The sequence below is a fragment of the Staurois parvus genome, unplaced genomic scaffold (assembly GCF_062004578.1).
Source record: "Staurois parvus isolate SC_StPar_1 unplaced genomic scaffold, SC_StPar_1.0 ptg000549l, whole genome shotgun sequence".
Classification (NCBI taxonomy): Eukaryota; Metazoa; Chordata; class Amphibia; order Anura; family Ranidae; genus Staurois; species Staurois parvus.
The window spans coordinates 7507181-7531834 of record NW_028318345.1 but is presented as its reverse complement, the minus strand read 5'-3'; positions in this window follow the sequence as shown (position 1 = coordinate 7531834).

The following is a 24654-nucleotide window of genomic DNA, read 5'->3' as shown; positions in this document are numbered from 1 at the left end:
TTTGTATACAGATAAGATTCCCATCAAAGGCTCCTATGCAATTTGGAAAGTTTGCCTGATTCCAAAAACCATCAGCTATTCTTTGCCACATGTTTCCATCTGGGAATGGCATTGCTGATGGACACAGCTTTTCCCAGATGGCTAAGCAGATATAATACACTATCTCCGAAATAGTTGAAATGCCCAGTAGGAAGTAATGGTTTAAGGAGGTATAGGACTGGCCAATTGCAAGAAACCATAAAAAAAATTAACATCTTTTTCCTGCAGCAGCACTCAAGGGTAAAATATCATTTTTTAAAACATTATACATATATTTAATTAATATAACATAGATTACAAAATCTTCAGTTTTACTCAGTTGATGCAAAAATGAATACACCCAACAAAAACTAATACATCTAGCATTTTGTATGACCTCAATAATTTGTAAGGACAGAACCAAGTCTTCTAGGCATGGACTGAACAAGTTGGCGACATATTGAAACTTCAATCTTTTTCCATTCTTCAAGAACAACCTCTTTTAGAGCCTGGATGCTGGATGGAGAGTGATGCTCAACTTGTCTCTTCAGAATTCCCCATAGGTATACGATTGGGTTCAGATCAGGAGACATACTTGGCCACTGAATCACTCTCACCCTGTTCTTCTTCAGAAATGCAACAGTGGCCTTAGATGTGTGTTTTGGATCATTGTCATGTTGGAAAATTGCGACGGGCACGGAGTGATGGTTGCATCTTCTCTTTCATTATAGAGCAGTACATCTGTGAATTCATGACACCATCAATGAAATGCAGCTCCCTGGCACCAGCAGCACTCATACAGCCCCACAGAAGGGCACTGCCATCTCCATGTTTCACTGTAGGCACCGTGCATTTTTCTTTGTACTCCTCACCATTGCATCGCCATACAGTTTTGAAGCCATCAGTTCCAAAAACATTTATCTTGGTCTCCTCACCCCTGTGTAGAGTCCCAGTAGTCTTCTTCTTTTTCAGCATGGGCCCTGGCAAATTCTAGGCGGCCTTTTTTGTGCATGGGCTTTAGGAGAAGCTTCCTTCGTGGACAACACTCATGCATGCCATTCCTCTACAGTACATGCCATATTGTGTCATGAGAAACAATCACCCCAGTTTGGGTTTCTACTTCTTTAGCTAACTGCAGTGAACTTGCATGGCGATTTCAACCCTTCTCATTAGAAGACACTCCTGTCAAGGTGTCAGCGTCTGTGGATGGCCTGGATGTCTTTATGGGATGGCTGCATTTCCATCTTTGTTACAGTTTTGTATCACTTTTGCTACAGTATTCTGACTGATAAGTAAGGCTTTTCGAGCATCTGCCACCATAGTCTATATCCCCATATGCCCACTCTCTCTATGCTCTCTCTCTCTTTGCTGCAGGAAACTTCCCTACACTGCTCCTGTGGATCACACAGGAATATTGGGGAAACCGCATATGATTTGGACACATTCCTGTTCAAATCACATGTTAATCTTTGTATTTGTATTGATGCAAATCGCACTGCAAAGTATCAGCTTCTGGTATCAGGAGCATTTTCATGAGTACTTAAGGTGGTGAAATGAATGTAGACACACAAAGACATTTATTTGCAGGCTTACCAGGATAATATAAAGGAAAGAAAGCCAGAGAAAAATAAAGCTAATATAGGAACCACATAAAAGTAATGGCAAGCTGCAATATATAAAATTTTTGGAGGGGTTTAGATACAATTTAGACTCACCAGTCCATGCTGCTGTCAGACTGACACCGTGTGACCCACAGAGAGTCACACAGTTGCTGTTGCAAATTCTCCTAGCCAGTCACATACTTCTTCTTTGAATTTAAATATGAATTGGTGCAAATTAATGCATTATGACTGTATTCAAAAATGCATGCTTGCATACAATAACACACCAGCATAGGTATCAATGAATATTGATACACATGCACATTTACAAAGGCATAACTGCACACCTAAGCTTTGTTAACAGAGATAGTTCACTTTTTTCTCAGTCTTAACTTATGCGAAGACCATTGATTATCCCATTGTCCCTTTTAAATCTTCTGATCACATCAATAAACAAAAATAAAAAAGATTTTATTAGTAGTATTGTTATTAAATACCCTACCTAGTTGAAAACCTTTTCCTCTAAAATAGGACTGATTTCAATACTTCTTCTTTTGTATGTTAAGAGTTAACATTTTAATATTTACCTAAACAAGGAACAATTGCCTAGGGAAGTTGTTTTTTGAAATATGTTTTACAGTTGGCTTCAAAATTGCATCAGTTTCTATCTGTATCCAGCGCTGATTTATATAGCTGAATGAGCAGCAGTATGGCTTTTGCACAATACTAAGAGAAATAAAATATGAGCTCAAATGTGACATTTGCAGTTCCGTCAGGATAACTAGAAAAACAATTGTAAAAGGACTATTGATTTCCTGCTGCTGTATCCCGTGAGCATGCCCAACATAAAATGAGTAGGGGATACATATATGGTAGTTTTTGTGGCTCTGTGAGGGCTTGGATTCTCCAGAAAAGTCTCCAGAGAGTTATATCTATATTTATTATATAGGACAGAAATGCCGAGCTGATTATTCAGAAGATAAATCAGTTCCACTATGCCTTACAATGCAAAATGTGGAGTTTTGTTTTTGTATCAGGCTGTATTAATATATCCCCTGATACTTCAGCTGGATAAATTCTCTGCGTGAATAATTTTCTGCAGGCCTGCTGGCAAAGACGGGAACATGCATACCTAAAAGAAGCAAGTGCACATATCAAGAATGCAGTGTGGTTTGCTGTTATGAAGGAAGAAGGAATGTGATTTATCTCTGATATCTTGTTCAGTAGATCTTTAGGGCCATTTTTGGAATCCAGAGTCATGAAATTTTGGCCCTATGTCATCACCCCAGTGAAGGTTTTATGATGTGGTGTTGGCTGCGGATAGCATACACTAAGATCTGCTTACTTCAGAGAAGTAAGAGGATGCAGTAAAGAGAATGCAACACTAAATTGTATAAAATGATACCACACTGGATAGTATTTTGGCAAGGTAAATAATGAGTTTGGAGTCTGGACTGGAAAACACAGCTTTGTTGTGAATTTTAAAAAATTATTTTGGCCACCATCTTAGTTCAAATCGGGGAATGTGAACGGTGACATATATTTTGATGGTATCAGCCTATTTTACAGAAACTGTTAAATATATGATCATAAATAAAATAGATCGTCAAGAGGTATTATGCACCTACTCTGGGGAAATTATTATACTCACAACGATTGTGTTAAGGGAAAATCTTTGAATTTGTGCCAAAGATGGCGTAATACATTTGAGAACTATCCATTTAGGGACAACAAGGTTTGGGGCACAGCAGGAGGAGAAGGCAAAAAAAGAAGGGCAAGAATATTTTGCTTCTGAAGAAAGGCAGGTGGATGATGAAGAATTGAAGTAGGAAGGGCCCTAAACAAGCAGATAAGTGCAAACAGGAGTCAGAAAGAGAACATTCTGAAAGAGAATAGGAATGCTTGTAGTGAGATGAAGTGATGAAAAAGATTCTCAAGTTATGAGAAAGTCTAACTGAAGCAGAGCTGTTTTTTAATGCTGAGATAACTGAAATGCAAGGGTTTACTGCTGGGCCATTCTACTTTGAAAACTGAAAGGATCATATTTTAAAAGCACATAAAGAACAACAAGAGATGTTTGTCCAGGCTTTTCAAGTAACAAAATAGATCTGATTTGCTTTTGATAGAATTTTGGAGGGGAAAGCCTTTATGGAGGACTAGATTGATTGGTTAGATATTTTGTTTTGTAGCATCAAACTAGACAATATTAAATTTAAAATAGCAATTTTTTTGTAGATTAGAGCCTTTTTTGGTTAAAGGAATTAAGTAATTTTTAAGGGAAGTATAAACAGGCATGCATGTACAAACACACAACTTCCCAAAGCAAGTAAGAACAAAACACCAAAAGGCTCAAAACTTAACCACCGTGTGTACAAATGTGACCACAGATAAGAGAAATTGTAAGCGTGGCATAATTCTATTCATGTTCATAATCCAAATGTCCATATTCTGCATGGATATTAAGGATAATCACAGTCAGCGTCAGCAGATTCTTTCCAAATTACAGGATTGGGGTGACTTCTGCTTGCAGATTCCCATATTATCAAAATAGTAGAATACTTTCTTCATGCTGCCCCCTGACAATAAGCCATAGAAGCCTCTCACACAGGGACCTTACAGACAATAATCAGGACAGACCAGATTTTTGTAATACGAACTATTGAAACCCATTGCTACCAGCTATTTGGTGATCAAAAAAAAATTCTGCTTGGCAGGAAAGTGGACAAGTCTATCACTGTGTGCAAAGTAGAGCTATAGCGTATGATAGCTTGTGGTCCATGATGGGGAATCCTGGGGCAGAGTTATTGCTGAGGGTAGTGGCAGTGTCTTCAAAACTGTGCATTGTTGACTTGCTGCTACAGTGGAGATGTTTTGGTAACTCCCCCCCGCGACATATGGAAACCCTGGGCCTGGGGTTAATTACCCCTCCTGCCCTCCTCTTGTCCTGGCCCTGCCCAAAATAAATGTAAACCCCAAAATGCTGCCCCCTAAAACAAAAAACAAAGTTGTTTTCTTTCAAAGAGAAGCCTTGCAGCAAAAGGAAAAAAATGCTATGGAAGGAACAGCAGCTAAAAGTGATTGCTGAACTAAAGGCAGCAAAGGGGTTGACCACCCAAACAGCTAGCAGTCAGAATTAACGTTTGTTTGCCTAGCTGACCCTAATCTCTCTTTGTGTCATTTGCCATCTTTTCTTATTTCTATACAGAAGCTTCCAATACACTGACAATATGGCTGCTCTGTGCCCTCACACTTATAGTCAGGGGGCTGGCTTATCCAAAAGTCCCCTTATTGGTCCTTCTAAATCTGCTGGCCATAGTTCAAAGGTAATGCAGCACTTGATGGTTTATAAAAAAAATAATCTCCTGGGCAAATCTCTGTTTAAGAAGAACCTTGAACCCACAGGATTCATTTCAAACCCATGGTAATGACAAGCCCATAACGCAACACTATTATCTCATAGCACTAATGACTTTATTCAATAAAGAGAGTTAATTATTTTCTTTAGACATCCATGTGATATAATAGTGCATACACAGTTCTAAAGCACTCAAGGCACTTCCTTTATGTAGGCTTATTAAGGCTGCTTTCACACTGATCTGTTTTTCTTCCTCTTCTGTGTTAAAAAAAAGCAAAAGGGAAATGTGTGACCATATATTCCTATGAAACTCTTCACACTGATCAGTTGCGGGTCTGTTGCATTTTTCAAAGTCCCGCTTGCTACATTTCTGATGCAGGTTTGGTGCAAAATAAACACACCCCTCCATTGAAATCTATGGAAAATGCATTTTTTGTGTGGTTTTTGGGTCACATGCACCCCAAATGCACTGGGCGCTTGTTAACAGAAGAGAACACAGAGTGGGCATAGTGAAAAAAACTTCAGTACAGGTTTTCTCCGTCATTGTTCTGTCAGCAGGCTTTGTGCCATTGATGACCATGCTGCAATGTTTAACTGCCATAGACAAAAAGGAGATTATACATCAGGCTATGCTTTCTTGCAAAATGCCTAAATCACAGGGCTGGCCTAACAGGATTCAAAATCTACTGGCAGAGAAAACATTTCATATTTATTTACGTCAACTATATACATGAATTTTTGCTTGATGTTACACTCTGAAGTGTATCTTGTTTTTCAAGCGCACAGGTTCACTAGACCTTTAGGTCTTAGAAAACAATGTACATTTGCATTAGTATGGGTGGAGCTGAAAAAAGAACCTTGCCCTTAGAAATTACATGTAGGTAACAGACAAGGAAAAAGAAAGAGCACTAAGTGTAGTAGTTTATTAGGTTTCACACAGATAACCTCTTGCCAGGAACCAGAGGACTGCTGTGAAATGCATGGAGATTTTCAGGGTGGGATCAGGACACCAAAATGGTGTGATAACAGAGAAGGTGTGGCAACATGTTTTAGGGCATCCCTGCCCAGAAAAGGGAGAACATCTGAATGGTAACTGCCATGGGATGTCTGGTATTGTATAGTTACATCTTGCATTCTGAGAATACCATATATACAGTATTTATAGGGTTGAGTGGTATTGTTGGGCCTCAGCTGAGCCATACCTGCCTGTGTGCTCTTGTTGTCTCGCTGGGTCCTCCTTTTTCCAAAGCCCCTGGGATAGACATCCCATGGCAGTTACTATCCAGAAAGTTTTTTTAATCTAATTTTCTTCAAAGCTCATTTGTAAGTGTGTACAGTATTTTACAATTAAATGATCAAAATGTCATCTATTTATATCCTATTTTTGTTTTTCAATCTGTTATTTTCACTTTATAGACACCCTGTCAGTAGCATTGACACCTGATGAAGTAAATCTTGTTCATGAAACATGTTGAGATTTGTAATGCAACTTGTCCATCTGTATATCCTGCAAGTTTATATAACTAATACTTGAATTGAAGATTTTGGCTGAAATATATAAATTGATTATATCTGTATGAGACTGACTCTAGTAAATCACTGCTTTGTATAAAAAAGTTTTAACACTGTATATGTTTCTTGTATAAGAAAAGTTTTTTTATTCGTGAATATTTAATAAAAGGAAGATGTTCTACATAATATACTGTGTGTGTCAATGTACCTCCAAAAAGTCCCAAGGGCACCTAGTTTGGTTTTCTATGTATGATAATAGATGATGGTGTGGTAGTCTATGCATCACAACCAGTCTGAGAATGTTTCATACATTCCATCAGCCCCTTTTCCGTTATTGCAATGCCTCCCCTCCTTTCACCCTCCACACCCTTCCAATGTGCAGAGCACATACTGCACTCCCTTCTTGTCACCCCCATCTTCCCCTTTTCCCATCTCTCCTATCACTTCACCCTCCTCCTCTCATCCCACCCCCTTCTTGCCTTGCCCCCTACCATCATCCTGCACTGCTTCTTTTATATTATCTTATCCTCCCACTGCCACCTTATCACCCTGCATGTAATGGATCCATTCTCTAGATGTTCTTCTAGATTGTATCTGCATGCTTCCTTTTGGCAGCAGTAAATTTATTCTGTTTTGACATAATTAAACCTATTTTATTTTAAAATATTTCTTGCATGACTCACATAATAAACTGAGGGGGATACAGTTTGGAATCTTTGTCCTGGACACTTGATAATTCAGTCCTGATACCAATTTTTGGAGTCTTGGAGAAGTCACCAACTGAGCCCTAAGTAGTTGACAGGCTTCATGAGTCCTATGCAATAGAGAATGGACTTCTAACTACCCACGAGACATTCTCTGCAGGGGCCACATTTTTCAGATGAAGGAGGACATTATGTAGCAATAGGGGCTACTTTTCAGCTCCTCCTGCCAGACTTTTCAAACCTGACTTCTGCTGTGCAGAGGATTGGGAAGCCATTACTCCAGCAGATTTGCCAGAGTGAACCCCCATACAAGTAGAGTCACCCTTTCCACCTAGTACTCTGCAAAGATGGCAACCAGTTTGCCCTCTACACTCCAGCTGCCAGAGTTCTTAAATTGTTTAGAAACAGAGCTTGTACTGAACTGGCTCGACCTGTCTGTGGATCCTAGGGGAGCCACCATCCATCTGTGCTAACCCAGAGCAAATTCAGATCATGACCAGGCAGCTCAGGGGAAATTGGCATCTGCCAACCCCAGAAAGCAGTGAACCCTGAAGAGTTCACACCTTTCCCACCTCCCTTTCCAAGTGGCTCAAATGATCTTTGGATGCAAGATGGATCTCAACCTTTTTAAGGTACTATTTTTCTGAATGCCTCTCTACACTCTTTGATCAGCCCCCAGATTCCTAGGACCTCAACAAAGCAGGCTCAGTTCTGGGCTGTATGCATGTAAATGCAAGTAGGACCAGGGGAACAGACCTGCAACTCTTGGCGCTGTCTTCCCTAACTACTAGTTGCTCAAGTCTATGATTACATAAACTCTCCTGCTACTTCACATGCTAAACATTGACCCCCAACTTATTGAACTCTCCACCTAACTATGCCAACTTTTCAAGTTGTTGACAACTCCATCCCTGGGCCTTACAGTACAACCACCTGGCAATGTGGAGAGTACACACCTTCAGAGACCTAAGAGGACAATGGAGATCCACTAAAGCATTTTGGTCACTGCTGAACCCAGCCTTTGTGTCTCTGCAAAGAACTTTCTACCTCGCCCTATGTGACTGTGATGTAGCCCAACCCTTGGCCATTGATCATAAAGGATCTGTTTATTTTACTGTAAACTATGACATAATTTATTTGTTCATCCAATCTTTTTGCTAGGGGGGCTATATGTAGGGCATGTTACTGTCTTCAACTGGGAGGACCAGGGACTACCTAAGGGCCATGGCCTTCCCACATTTGGCCTCTAGGCACTGATGAATCCACCCCTTGCAGATATAGCCTAATCCTGTGGCAGACTACGCAACTAATGTGGGCCTTACCAAAGCTTCCAATTGAGGGTGCTAAGTTACTGTGTTCTTTTGCACATTTAGTGTGAGGGCCTGTTTGGGTCTTTTCTCCACATTCTCCATTTCCCCCTGAAACTCCTATTAAAGCTCCACTTTCTTCACTCCTATCCATCTCTCTGCTCTAATCCCTTAACTCAAGTCATCTTTCCCTCACCCACATATCTCCCCATAGTTCCCCCTCCTAACCCTATCTCCCTTCCACCTCTCCTCTACTACCCTGATTTCTGAATAACAGAGTATACTGCTTATAGATATGCTAAACTCTTTCTCTGAATGCTCAGGGCCTTAATACCCCATAAAAAAGTGTTTTTTTTTCAAATCACCTTGATATACTCCAGAGCACACATCAGCTTTATATAAGAGACTCACTTCAATACCACCATGACTCCTACGTTCCAGAACTGTCACTTTCTAACCACCTATCATTGCACCTCCCCTGACTATAAATCCAAGACAGTCAACATCTTAATCTATAAGGAAATTCTGTGGCAGCTCCTAGACATTTAGCATCATCCAGAAGGCAGTGCCTTGTTTGTGAAAGGGAGGATGGGAGAACAAATATGCACATTAGCTAAGAAATATTCTCCTAAATCCAATAATTTCATTCCAGCCTTAACCAACTATCTTCCTTTTGATGCAGGTGCTTGCTCTGGATGCTTCCAAATCCTCCTCTCATTTGTCCTATGCATCCCTCAAGTGCTTACGCCAATTTCAGTTAAATGTCTTGCATTTTCTGTATCCTAGCATAAAAGTCTACACTTTTTTTCTCACCCCCATCAATTATACATTGGTCAAACACTATGATTTCATGTATGTACTAGTAGCTCAATAGGAGTCATCCCTGTGTCTCTTCATGACCCAATTTCCCCAGACCCGGAGCTTTTCCAGTGAGATCATGGTCATAGACCTGGAAGCATAATCATACCCATCCCGATAATTAAGCTCCAAGGAGTGGAGTGAAACGCATTGGAGGTGTGGCCTAGCTGAAATCCAAGCTGAGGCTGCCATTCAACTCACCTCTTGCACATGGGTCTGCCTTTGATGTGCAGTTTATGGATCTTTCCTTCTGATATTGCTGCAGCTTGGAGATAGGGAAAGCTCCCTATCTCTGCCAGCACTCACAGCGGTCTAGTTTGGGCTTTACCCCCTATCTGAGCTGCAAACACAGGCAGAGTTAAAAGAGTAGTTGATATCCAATACAAGGTCATCAATGAGGGAATCCAAACAGCAGAGCAGGACTGAAAGACATTGAGTTTGTAGTACGTGTTACAAATGCAATCACAAGCATGAGACTGCAGACTTGGCTAGCTTAAATCAAGTTTGGTTTCCACCCAAAGACTGACAACATCAATCAACTTGCAGGTGGACAGGCAGGGAGAATGTATCACAGTCCAAACCAGGATGCTGGAAAGAGATCAACAGCTGTATTGGATCAGGAGCGCTAGACGCTCCTTACACCTAGATGGGAAAGACCACTGGTCCTGGTAGATTTACTGTTTAAATATTTAAAAATTGCTAACCCCTTTACCCACCACCCACTTCTTCAAGATTCCCTATGGACCCATTTTTCAAAGCTGGCTCTTCCCTTCTCACCTCTCCATTTCCAAATTAAACCTATTCTTGCACATGTAACACTTTTGGTGGCTTGGCAGATGCAATATTTTGAAGAAAAACATCTCACTGCAAATATTATATACAGCCATGGACAAAAATATTGGCACCCCTGCATTTCTGCCAGATAAAGCACCACTTTGCCCAGGAAATTGTTGCAGTTACAAATGTTTATGCATTTTCATGTTTATTTCTTTTGTTTGTAATGGTTTGCCACAAAAAAGGGGAGAAACAAAAAGCCAAATCTGACACATTCCCAAACCCCAAAATGAAACTGGACAAAATTATTGGCACCTTCTCAAACTTGCAAGAAATAATTGTATTCAAAGCTTGTGATGCTCCTGTAATTTGTAATTAAACTCACCTGTATCAATTAACAGGTGCTGAAAATATAGATATCACACTGGCAACCAGTTAAAATGGTGAAAAATTGACTCAACCTTTCTGTTGTGAGTCTCTGTGTGCCACATGGAGAATAGAAAGAGCAGCAAAGAATTGTCTGAGAATTTGAGAACAAAAATTGTGGAAAAACATGGACAATCACAAGGTTACAAGGCCATCTCCAAAGATCTTAATGTTCCTGTGTCCACTGTGCATAACATTATTAAGAAGTTTACAGCCCACAGTAGCTAATCTCCCTGGATGAGGACGAAAGAGAACAATTTATCAAAGATTTCAATGCAGGATTGTTCAAATGGTGGCTAAAGACCCTCGATCAACTTCCAGACAAATTCAAGCTGACCAGGATATACGGGCAAGCAGATATACTGACAGGAAGACTCAATTAACTAATACGGTGCACCTCAGCACCGTTGTAGTTCATTGAGAATTACAAGCTGACAGGCCCTAAGGCTGTCGAGACTTGTAGTTTCTCATTCACAGAACAATGAGTAATACGGCAGGGCAGGTGGAGCCCCACACAGGTGCATTTTTTTTTCATTTGACAGCTAGTGGGGTGAGAGAAAATCCTCTGCTAGCTGTCAAAGCGGGGGCCAGTGCATTCATAACATGGGTGTACCATGTAACATGGTATGAAAGGTGAACTTATCCTTTAAAGAAAAGAATACAGTTCCTACAGTCAAACATGGTGGAGGTTCACTGATGTTTTGGATTTGCTTTGCTGCTTCAGGCACTGGGTGTCTTGACCGTGTGCATGGCATTATGAAATTTGAGGATTACCAAAGAATTCTGGGGTGCAATATAGAGCCCAGTGTCAGAAAGTTGGGACTCTGACAGAGTTCATGGGTCTCACAGCAGGACAGTGACCCAAAGCACACATCAAACACCACCCAGAAATGGTTTCAGACAAAGCGCTGGAAAGTACTGAACTGGCCAGCAATGAATTCAGATCCCAATCCCATAGAGCACCTGTAGAGAGATCTCAAAACAGCATTTGGGAAAAGGAACCCTTACAATCTGAGAGACCTGGAGCAGTTAGCAAAAGTAGAGTTGTCCAAAATCCCAATAGAGAGGTGTAAGAAACGCATTGATAGTTACAGGAAGCTATTGATTTCAGTTATTTTTTCCAAGGGGTGTGCTACCAAATATTAAATTGAGGGTGCCAATAATTTTGTCCAGTCCATTTTTGGTGTTTTGCTGGAGTGTGTCAGATTTAGGTTTAAACATTTGTAATCGCAATAGTTTTGTGGGTGAAGTGGTGCATTGTCTGACAGAAATGCAGAGGTGCCAATATTTTTGGCCATGACTGTACCTCCTGCAGGCCCTCCCATCCCTGCTACATTTATGAAAGCAGTAAATATCACTTTCAACCCCTTTCAGAGGACTCACAAATGACTTAGACTGTCATTGCCTTACTGTATATCTTGCTATACCAGGCAGCTCACTACCTCACTAGGGATATAAAACTGGTGCTGACACATTCACCATTAAACAGTGGTTAACACTAGAAGTCCTTCATTAACATTCCTTTACATTATGTCCCCCGATCAGTTAAGTTTCACTACACCAATGGCATTTCAAGGGCCATATATATATGAATGGAAAACTTTCCAACAACATCCCCCTTCCCTCTTTCCAACAACCTTCCCATTGGGAACAACCACCTGGTTCATCTGAGTTTTTGGAGAAAGGTACAGTTATCCTATATTTGGACCCTTACCTGCTTTGAAATAAGAATGTGAACAACAGGGACCTCTGATGTACAATATACTGATTTCACCACCCACAAATTTTACTCCCCCATACAAGTGGGAATGGGACTTGGGTTTGCAGCTGACGCTGGAAAAAAATTTCTTTGCACACCAAACCTTGATATGCATGAACTATCAAAAATCTAGCTTTAAACTTTTTCTTTTTTCCACAAAGTTTATTAAGAAAACACAAATCAAACAAAAAGTACAAAGAGATACAATGTGCCAATGAAAATCGTAATGTACAACAATTAGCAAATACCATACATTGAGAGATTCTAAGATAAGCAGACAGAGGAAACGATCTCATGTCACACATATTATTGGCATTCGAGTAGAGAAGACAACATAGGATCACAGCAAAAATGAAGGCACATAACCATAATAAGGCTTAAGATATCCACAAGACAGGCGGGATCATTTGCTTATTCCCCCATAGGCCTTTCGTCATATAAAAGCAGGGTAGAGGGGCAGAAGATATGAGTAGAGGCTCTAGGCATCTTATAGTGGAAATATGGTGTAGAGAGCTCCCTGCTTTCTACGAGGTAGAACGGGGGCTACAATTAGTGGTTGCCAGCTTTAAACTTTTAACACGTAGGTATTGTACCAGTTGTTTCTTATCAACTGTACATCTATGCTGGAAATATGGAAATATATCAGGGGATACAGTTTTTGGTCTTGCCTCTCCTTACAGCTCTTTTTGGTAGACGTGCATTGCATCTCTTTACGATTTACAGACCATGTACTCTCAGACAAGCTGGCATTCTATTTATTACACTATACCACTTTCCCCAGACAGGCCTACAAGAGATCCATCCTGCCCCACCTGTTTAATGCTGTCAGGAGTTGCATTCCAGTTGAAGGAATTGCACGCCCCTTCTAGCACTATAATGATAGGTAAAGTAAATTAAATCTAGCAAATTGAGAGCCTTATTGCTCTGGTAAAGGTCCATGTGACATATTCTGGTGAATCTTGTTTTATTGGACTGAGTTCAATTCTACATCTGAATATGATGCCCTTCTGTGCCCTGCTTCCTTTTTATGAGTTCACTAGCTACATTGGAGAAGTAAGTCGTTCTCCATTCCCTTCACGCTCTCTCCTCCCCACCCTCTTTCTGTGACCCCCATCCCCCACTCTTTCCTTGACACACCCGCCCCTTGTTCTCTTCCCTCACTCCATTGCTTGTTTGAAAATCTACTTACACATTCAAAATTTTCCCCCAAATATTCTCCATTGTTAAGCATGTTACTTCCTCTATTTGTGGCATACACTCTTCCTGTGCACTGATTTGGCTGATATGCAAGAGGATACTGTCTTTTTCATTGTAATGTATGCACTTTTCACTGTGAAATGAAAAATGCTTTGTCTCCAATGTGTGTCTTTTGTTAAATAAAGAATGCAAAAAAGTAGGCTTTTTTTAGGATGGTACTTTAGGGTTTTAATTTTTTTTGTGGGCTTCTTGATTTTTATTTCATGTTGATAGGGCTTTTTTTTAAATTTGGGGGCTGAAAGTGCAACATTTACTTGTACATCTGTTCTTGAACCTGCCATTTGTTTGCAGAACTCATCTCTATCTTTTTGAAAGAAAACTAAAACTAAAATCAAGAACAGTGTGCACCTAAACCACTTGCCTTTTTATCACTCACATTAAACATACCCCCTATGCCTATAGATAAAATAAAGGTTAGGCATACATTGGTTTAGCCTATTATCCCTTAAAAACCTGTCTTGCTACTAACCAAGTTTACACTGCTGTATCCTTTGCAGTATCAAAATTATTTAAGAGAAACCTCTGTTTTTTGGTCTTGTAGTATATAATTTGTGGTCTCCTTATTTTTAATGGGAGGTTAAAAGAAATTGTCCAGTGGCAGGACAGGTTGCATCAGCAATTACAGGGTCAGCCCAGGGGCGGACTGACAACTCATGGGGCCCCCGGGCAATAGGGGATCATGGGGCCCCTGTGTCCTTGCCCAAACTCAAAAAAGCCTATGAAAAAGGTACCAGGGGCATCTCATGGGTCCCCCTACTGACCCCGGGCCCTCGGGCAGTGCCCGAGTTTCCAAATGCTCAGTCCGCCCCTGAGTCAGCCTCAGCAAACCATTGGCCAATTTCTATCTTCCAGTCAAAGCAGCCCTATAGCCAATTAATAAAAAAGCATGCTTTGCTACTAAAACTACCTGAAAAATACTTTTTTTTAAAACTGAAAAAAAGCAGATAGGGAAAAGGCTGCTGTATGTAAGCTAACATACTGTAATTGTAAAATCAATTCCACAGCCCAATTGGGGCTGATGTTGTACACTGCCAGAGACCTTGCCCGCAATAATTATACTTTTCTGTAACATCATGTACAGCTTGAATGCACCCAGAACCCCCCCCCCCCCCCGCCCCCACCCCCCAGTTATTTAAAAGATTTGTGTATTTTCAATATTGCATAAAAATACCTTTTTATTGCTGTACAGTATTTCATTTTAATTAAAATTTTTGCATTGATACATGTCCTCCTTTGCTATGCCCAACAACATATGCCTTTCTTTTCAGTAATTTGCCTATTAGCCCCAAACAAATTAGGTCTGAACTTACTAACAAAATGCAATTCCCACCGATTCAGTGGGATTTACTGCTAATTTTGGGTTTGCTGAAATTCAAACAGGACTCAATAAACCCTCTGTGAATTGAACCCAGGAAGATTCACCATACCTATGAGATAAGATCGATTTTTCACCTTGTAAAAATTTTGCTTGTTTACTGCAACTCAAGGGTCCATATTTCATGAGAACAGTATAATTATTTAGGCTAAAACAGAATAGTGGACAAGCAACACCCTAAAGTCACAATGAACTTGCATCTTAATATTAAAGGTAAATTATAATATGTTGGTAACTTTCATAGCAGTGATTCAATCTTACTCGCATTTGTTTGTACTGGAATACTCTATATTCATGAATGCAAATAGGATAAAATCAAGAGATCCATAAAGCATTACTTGAATCTTAAAAAAATAGTAGTAAAACTTTGAATTTTGGATGTAATATTTCATCCCAGAGACAATATTGTTCTTATGTTTCAGAATACTTTATCACTAGTTACAAAAAGTTAAATCCTTGAATCCTCTGCCAATACTCATGGGAGATTTTTTCTAGTAATCGCATTGTCATTTTAGTGACTTGCTGTAGAATATCACCTCTCTGGAAACCTGAACTTTCTACAGTGTTCAGCAATCAGCACCATGCTATTCAGAATAATCGTAATATTAATATTTATATTTCCTCTTCTACCAAGGGCAACCTGCTGAAACATAAACTTCTGAGAAATCCCTTACCAAATTTCTATTAAATGTGGTGGAGTAGGAGTTGCTTTTTTTACGTTTAAAAAACAGTACTTTTTCTGTACATTTGAACAGCAAAGTCACATTCACAAAGTATCAAGAAAAAAAATTGTACGTAGTGTAATATAGTACTACATCATCTTTTTGCCTTCAACAGAAACATTTATTATTACCTATAGAGTATAGCATGTGCAAATGGATATTAGAGACGAGCCAATCTGCTCTGGCTTGATTCACAGGGGGGCTTTGTTGAATCTGTGAAACCCAACATTAACAACAAGCCCCATTGAAGTCTATGCGGTGTGAATCTCCTCTTCTAACAGGAGAAGTTCCCCATGACTGGCAGACAGCTAATAATGTACCTATCCATATGAAAAGCAGCAAGGTAGAAGCTGGCAATTACAGGCCAGTTTGTTTAACATCAGCTGTAGTCACGTTAATGGAATCGCTCCTGAAAAGGAGGATCATTGATCCCTTAAAAACACACAACTTGCTGGACCCAAAGCAGCATGACTTCACTGAGGGCAGATCAAGTCAGACTAATCTGATCAGATTTTATGACCATATTACCAATTGTTTGGCCCAGGGTGGTGTTGTGGACATAGCATATCTTGATTTCAGCAAGGCATTTGATACAGTTCCACATAGTGAACTAATACAAAAGTTTTACAAGTTAGGAGTTAGCCTTTGGGTGGTTCAGTGTATATGCAGCTGGCTAAAGGATAGACACCAGAGTGTGGTTGTAAATGGGGTTCACTCGTAACAGAGACCAGTCACTATTGGTGTACCACAAGGCTTTGTACTAGGTCCTGTTCTATTTAATCTATATGTAATTGATATAACTAAAGGTTTGTTGGGTAAGGTATGTTTTTTGCTGATGACACAAAGGTGTGTAATAGGGTTGATATCCCTAGAGGTGTCTGCAACATGGATCATGATTTGGCATTGCTGGAAGATTGGACAAAAAAGTGGAAATTGCAGTTCAATGTTTCTAAATGTAAAATAATACCCCTAGGGAAAAAGAATTTCTTGAGAGGGTACAACTTTGGGGGTACGTTGTTTGCCAGCACTAGAGAGGAAAAGGACTTGAGGGTACTTATTTCAAATGATTGCAAAATGAGCAAACTGTGTGACCAGGCAGTGGGGAAAGCGAATAGAATTCTAGAATGCATCATTAGAGGGGTCACCAGCAGGAAGAAGGAGGTCCTGATTCCCCTATATAGATCTTTAGTTAGATCTCATTTAGAATACTGTGTCCAGTTCTGGAGACCTCACTTACAAAAAGATATTGATAAGATAAAACAAGTCCAGAGATGGGTAACAAAAATGGTGAAAGGTCTGGGGGATAAAACATATCAAGAGCAACTTCAGAAACTTAATATGTACAGTCTGGAGGAAAGAAAGGAAAGGGGAGACATGACTGAAACCTTTAAATATATCAAGGGGGTGAATAAGGTTCAGGAGGGCAGTATTTCAACACAAAACCAAAATCATGAACACAGGGACATGACCTCAAACTAACTGGAGGAAAGTTCTAAACTAATCTCAGAAAGTACTATTTTACTGAAAGAGTAGTTGATGCTTGAAATAAACTTCCAGCAAAGGTAGTGAGCCAGTCAACAGTAAATACTGTGTTTCCCCGAAAATAAGACACTGTCTTATATTTTTTTTGGCTGAAAAAAACATACTAGGTCTTATTTTCAGGGTAGGTCTTATTTTTTAAATGTCCAGGTGTGGACAGGGGGTGCAGAGGTGAGCTGCAGGCAGTTGTGGATGAGGGTTACTATGGAGAGGGTCAGTTGATGACAGTTGTGAGCTGCAGTCAGGTGTTGCAGGGGTGACTTGACAGGTGAGTTTCAGACAGGGTGCAGATATGAGCCACAGACAGGGTGCAGGGGTGAGTTGCAGATGGGGAATGCAGAGGTGAGCTGTGGCCAGGGGGTGCAGTGCTGAGCTGTGGCCAGGGGGTGCAGAGCTGAGCTGTGGCTGGGGGGTGAAAAGGTGGGTTGCAACTCAGCTTACCTTTGCACCCCCCCAGCCGCAGCTCACCTATGCACCCTGTCTGCAACTCACCTAACTCAATTTACCTCTGCAACACCTGACTGCAGTTCACCTTTGCCCATGCCTCCCCCTCCACTGCCCTCATATGGTTATCTAGTTGTCAGCAGCTGGCCCCTCTCTATAGTAACTCCCGTTTCGGGTCTTCCCACACAGTGCACCAAGCGCACTTACTCACTGCTCCGCCTCTTCCCCACTGGCCGGTGATCACCCCTGGGGCATCGGCTTCCATGCATTAGGCTGCAGGAGGAGATGCCCCACCCCTAAACACACTGCATACTGCACCCGCAGATATCTGTTCCTTCTCTGTCCCACAGTGAGTACAGAGGTAGGGAGGTTCTGTGGGAGTGGATGGTGCTGTCACTTCAGCCGCCCTTCTGTGTTTATAAGAGACAGTAGATATGGGTGTGCGCAAGGCCAGTGCCGGAGGTGGCGGAATGGCGTTCCGCCATGTTCCAGCTGAAAAGAGGCCCTGATCACAACTAGGTCTTATTTTCGTGGTAGGTCTTATACTTTAGCAATTCCCAAAAATAGTACTAGGTCTTATTTTAGGGGAAACAGGGTAGCTTCAAACATGCTTGGGACAAGCATAGATCTATACTCAGACAAAAAAGTTGATATAAAAAAAAAAACAAAAAAAAAAAAACCTCCTCCTCAAAAGAAAAATAGGCAGACTCGATGGACTACTGTGTCTTTTTCTGCCATCACTTTTCTATGTTTCTAAATTTCTATACTAAATTTTGGACATTGCTAATAGGTAAACTATTGTCAAAAATGGCATGGGAGCGGGGCCATTGGGACATTTACCTGCTTGTAGACCATGCACTGTAGCTAGTATGGCCTTTCTGTGCCATATCAGGTATACAGTTGCAAGAAAAAGTATGTGAACCCCTTGGGATTACGTGGAGTTATGCATGAATTGGGCATAAAATGTGCTCTGTGGCATGACCTTAAGAGAGCGATTCACACCAGACATCCCAAGAATATTGCTACACTGAAACAGTTTTGTGAAGAGGAGTGGTCCAAAATTACTCCAGATCATTGTGCAGGTCTGATCTGCAACTACAGGAAACGTTTGGTTGAGGTTATTGCTGCCAAAGGAGGGTCAACCAGTTATTAAGTCCAAAGGTTCACATACTTTTTCCTCTCTGCACTGTGAATGTTTACATGTTATGTGCAATTAAACCATGGCAACATCTAATGTTTGTGTAGTATTATGTTCAGCAGACTGTGTTCTTCTATTGTGACTTAGATGACGTTCAGAGCACATTTTATGCCCAATTCATGCAAAACTCCACGTAATCCCAAGGGGTTCACATACTTTTTCTTGCAACTGTATATACATGATCCAGCATTACCAGATAGGGGGCACGAGTGCGCGCTACCCCAGCTGTGTTATCATTTGCTACAGCACAAGCCAATCAGCAGGTTCCAGCCAATGATTTATGGCTGGGACCTGCTGATTGGCTGAGAAAATGACAGAAGAGAGCCCTCTGTTGCTAAAAGCAGCACTCACTACACACAGTAAACATTGTTAGGCACACAGTTAACCTTTTGATTGCCCCTAGATGGTAACCCCTTCCCAGCCAGTGAGTACAGTGACAGTGTATAGTATTATCACTGATCACTGTATTAGTGTCACTCGAAATGTCAATGTCATTTAATCTGTTCCCACCCTGCGTCATCACAGTACCACTATAAAATGTTGATCACTGTCATAACTAGTATGAAAAAAATTATTTAATAAAAATTCCAGTATATATACTATTGTTTGCAGATGCTATACCTTTCACACAAACCAATGAATATTAACTTATTGGGATTTTTTTTAACCAAAGACATGCAGCAGAATACATGTTGGCCTAAATTTATGAAGAAATCAGATTTTTTACATTTTTCTATTACATAAAGTAAAATATATTGGGTTTTTTTTCAAAATATTTAGTCATTTTTCGTTTATATAATAAAAATATTAAAAACCCAGTGGTGTTCAAATACCACCGAAAGAGAGCTCTATTTGTGTGAAAAAAAATTATACAAATTTAATTTGGGCACAGCGTTGCATGACCATGCAATTGCCAGTCAATGTACCGCAGTGCCGAATAGCAAAAAATGCCATGGTCATGAAGGGGGCAAATCTTTCGGAGCTTTAAGTGATTAAAAAAGCAAAAACATTTTTAAAATATTTTACAATGGGTAGAAGATCCTTTTATTGGGATTTTGAAGCCGACAATGGAAAAGATAGCAACTACTGTTGTTGCTAATACACACAAAATGGTACCCTTAAAAAGGACTGACTTCCAACTGTGTACACAGGCAGTGCAAATGAATATGTAGCCCACAACACTGTAATTCAGTAAATGATCTAGAGCAGTGGTCGGCAAGCCGTGGCTCGCGAGCCACATGCGGCTCTTTACCCACTCTAATGCGGCTCTTCTGTGTGCCGGGCGCCTGCTCCCCTCCCTCCTCTCGGTCGGCCGCTCCCCTGCCTCCTCTCGGTTGGCAGCCCCAAAAGTCCGCGCGGACCTTTTAATCCGGCCCGCGGATGTGGCTGTCAGGATGTGTGTAGGTGGGGCAGCGTGCCGAACGTGAGGGGAGGGGAGCTAGGCTCCTCTCACAGTCCGCCCTGAAGACCCGAACGGCGCGGGAAGACAGCGAGAGGAACGCAAAAGGTAAGTGAATTGACACGGGGGACTTGGCTTACTAGAAGGGGGGGGGGGATAGTACTGTGGGGGATGAAATACTATATGAGGGATGAATTACTTTATGATGGATGAATTACTATATGGGGGGATGAAATACTATATGAGGGATGAAATACTATATGAGGGATGAATTACTATATGAGGGATGAAATACTATATGGGGGGATGAAATACTATATGAGGGATGAATTACTTTATGAGGGATGAATTACTATATGGGGGATGAAATACTATATGGGGGGATGAAATACTATATGGGGGGATGAAATACTATATGGGGGGATGAAATACTATATGAGGGATGAATTACTATATGAGGGATGAATTACTATATGGGGGATGAATTACTATATGAGGGATGAATTACTATATGAGGGATGAAATACTATATGAGGGATGAATTACTATATGGGGGGATGAAATACTATATGAGGGATGAAATACTATATGAGGGATGAATTACTATATGAGGGATGAAATACTATATGGGGGGATGAAATACTATATGGGGGATGAATTACTATATGAGGGATGAAATACTATATGAGGGATGAAATACTATATGGGGGGATGAAATACTATATGAGGGATGAAATACTATATGAGGGATGAAATACTATATGAGGGATGAAATACTATATGGGGGGATGAAATACTATATGAGGGATGAAATACTATATGAGGGATGAATTACTATATGAGGGATGAAATACTATATGGGGGGATGAAATACTATATGGGGGGATGAAATACTATATGAGGGATGAAATACTATATGAGGGATGAAATACTATATGAGGGATGAATTACTATATGGGGGATGAAATACTATATGAGGGATGAAATACTATATGAGGGATGAAATACTATACGGGGGATGAAATACTATACGAGGGATGAAATACTATACGGGGGATGAATTGCTATGGGGGATGAATTACTATATGGGGGATGAATTACTATGGGGGATGAATTACTATATGGGGGATGAATTACTATGGGGGATGAATTACTATATGGGGGATGAATTACTATGGGGGATGAATTACTATATGGAGGATGAATTACTATATGGGGGATGAATTACTATGGGGGATGAATTACTATGGGGGATGAATTACGATGGGGGATGAATTACTATATGGGGGATGAATTACTATGGGGGATGAATTACACTATGGGGGATGAATTACTATATGGGGGATGAATTACTATGGGGGATGAATTACTATATGGGAGATGTATTTTCAGTTTTAAAAATGTGGCTCTCAAAATAAATTTCAATCATGGTTTTGGCGAGATTTGGCTCAGTTGAAAAAAAAGGTTGCCCACCACTGATCTAGAGCAATAAACCACAGTATAGCACTTTATAACTAACTCTCCCTATACAGACTGTCAACACTCCGTAAACTACTCCAAGACACATTGACAAATGGTTGCAAGAAGCCCATCCATTTATAGTGAAGGAGCTGACACCTAAAGCCCCATTGTTGGCCCTTCAAAGCCAGCTAGCATAAGTTAACCTAAAGGCTGTGTAGTGCATTATGATTACAATTAAATAGACCCAGCAAATTCTTGCATTAGTTTACTAGGTCAGCAGACCTTGAACATGCTGTGTTTATCAAGAACCCATGGTAGACTCCCCAGAATATATTATAAAGGCAACTGTGTAAACCATTGAACAGTTCATACATGGCTTGAGGAGTCTTTTGGAAAGACTCAAAATTCACAAGCATGATCAACAGTAGCTATTGGCATCTTCAACTTTGTTATAAACAGTATAAACGGCAACACGGGACCTAGCTTAACAAATTGCCTACCAAGCACTTTTACCCCCTTCATGACCATATGACATTTTTATAATTTTTTTTTCACACAAATAGAGCTTTCTTTTGGTGGTATTTAATCACTACTGGGTGTTTTATTTTTTGCTAAACAAACTAACAAAGACCGAAAATTATGAAAATAAAAAGTTTTTCTTTGTTTCTTTTAAAAATTTTGCAAACAGGTAATTTTTCTCCTTCACTGATGTGCGCTGATGAGGCTGCACTGATAGGCAGCACTGATGGGCACTGTCAGGCAGCACTGATGAGGTGGCACTGATAGGCAGCACTGATGGTTACTGATAGTCTGCACTGATGAGGCGGCACTGATGAGGTGGCATTGGTGGGCATTGATGAGGAGGCACTGATGAGGCTGCACTAATATATGGCACTGATGGGCACTGATCGGCAGTAATGATGGGCACAGATTGGCAGCACTGATGGGCACAGATTGGTAGCACTGACAGGCACAGATTGGCAGCACTGCTGGGCACAGATTGGCAGCACTGTTGGGCACTGATGGGCACTTTTGGGGCTGCACTGATAACCAGGACACTGATGGTGTAGATGTCTCTATTCACATTTGCCAGTGACAGCGAGAGGAAAGCACTGCCGATAACCGGCAAGTGTATTTACATGGTAATCAGCTGTGATAGGACACAGATGATCACGTGGTAAAAGGCCGCTGTGATTGGTTATTTACCATGTCATGTGATCAGCTGTGCCCAAAGGATACAGCGATCACAGAGAGCGCCGGGTGCATGCTGCTGGGGGCACGTCGGGTGGGGGGGCACGTTCTGGGAGGATGTCATGCGATGCCTTCCCATAACTGGATGACTGCACTTTAGCCGTCATTTGGCTATAGCACAGTCAGGAAGTGGTTAATGTAGAAGGGTTGCCAAACGAAGTGCCTGGCCACATGGTGACAAATGACAAGAGACAAGACTGACAAACACCTCTTCCATTCTTTAACAGAGCTTCTGTTTTTGAAGTCCACTTTTCCTGTTTGCTGTCCTTGTCTCCTGCATCCTGCATTTCTGTCCAGTACTTTTCTCCCTGTCCTCCTGGTGATGTCCTATAATGTGATTTCACCTCTTCTATATATCATGCAATCAGAGCTGGGGTGCTTGCACTATAATTTAGTCATATGGAAATAGAAAGTGGAAGAAAAAAAGGTTAGAGGTTTTGGCCACAGGCAACAGTTGCCTGCATCATAGAATTGGCACACACAGAGTTGTTTTTTAAATGCGATTGTTATATGAGCCTAGTCTTGTAATGACAAGATAACTGGATTTATTTGTTTACTTGAACTATTTTTATGTCACACAGTATTTGTGCAGCATTTTGTCAAATGCAATAAAAAAAACAATTTAATCAATTTTAATGCACACAAACACAATATAGTACAAAATTGTTTGGAAAAATATAAAAGATGATGTTACACTGTATAAATAGATACCAAACATGTCACTCTTTAAAATTGTCTAGGCAAACTTCGGTACCTAAGAATTTCCATAGGCAACACTTTAAAGGTCTTTCCAGGTTACCAGTTTAGAATTACACAAGAGGTCAGCCACTGGAATTATTGCTCTTGCTGTACATTCACAATGATATCTCAAGTATGTGTGTCAGCTTGGAGGGGGGGGGGTTCCTCCATGTTCCCTCATTGAGTGCCAAGGGTAGGGTGACATAAGAGGCCTGCCACTGGTAAGTTTTTGTGGGCTATGCTAGGCAATGTGGACAGGGTCACTTACTCTGCACGACCTTGAGATGGCCCTTCAACTTGAGAGGTGGCTATACACCAAGCACACCAAGTGAATAAACCTGACTCCAGTTAATTCTCTGGTCTCTTGTCAATGCATACCTTGACAGTAAGAGGGCCCACCTGTCCACATGTCCCTCCCAGTAACAGAATGGGGTCCCTCTGTGCACTTAGTGAAGACCTCATGCATGCACTATGTTAACTCTTCCTCTTCCATACGTAGTGGCCAGGCCAAGAACCTCTGCTATGGGAGATGGACCACTTGAGGAGGGAGCCCCAGAAGCAACCCCTTCTTTACTAGAGGACACTCTACCTGTCACCATGGCATCATGCTTCATGACAGGCTGCTTATGCTGGTTACTAGGTTTCAGTCAAATGTGACAACTAACTACTCGTGTTACTCCGTACCACGTTAACTCTGTAGAGTTGTCTTCATACACCAAAATGCTTTAATGACCCAAGTTGTGGATGATGTGTATAGTGCTGGTTACTTTCATACACTCCTTTGAATAACTTCAGACCAAGTAGAACAACGTTTTAAGGCTTTACTGCAAACTTGGCTTTATAATCACAAAAGGGTAAAATGTCCTTTCCCTAACTAAAACTGTGGCTGTCCCAGCATACCTGCACAGATGTCCTTTTGAGTGAAGTCCATAATTGGTAGATCCAGAGTGGCAGTG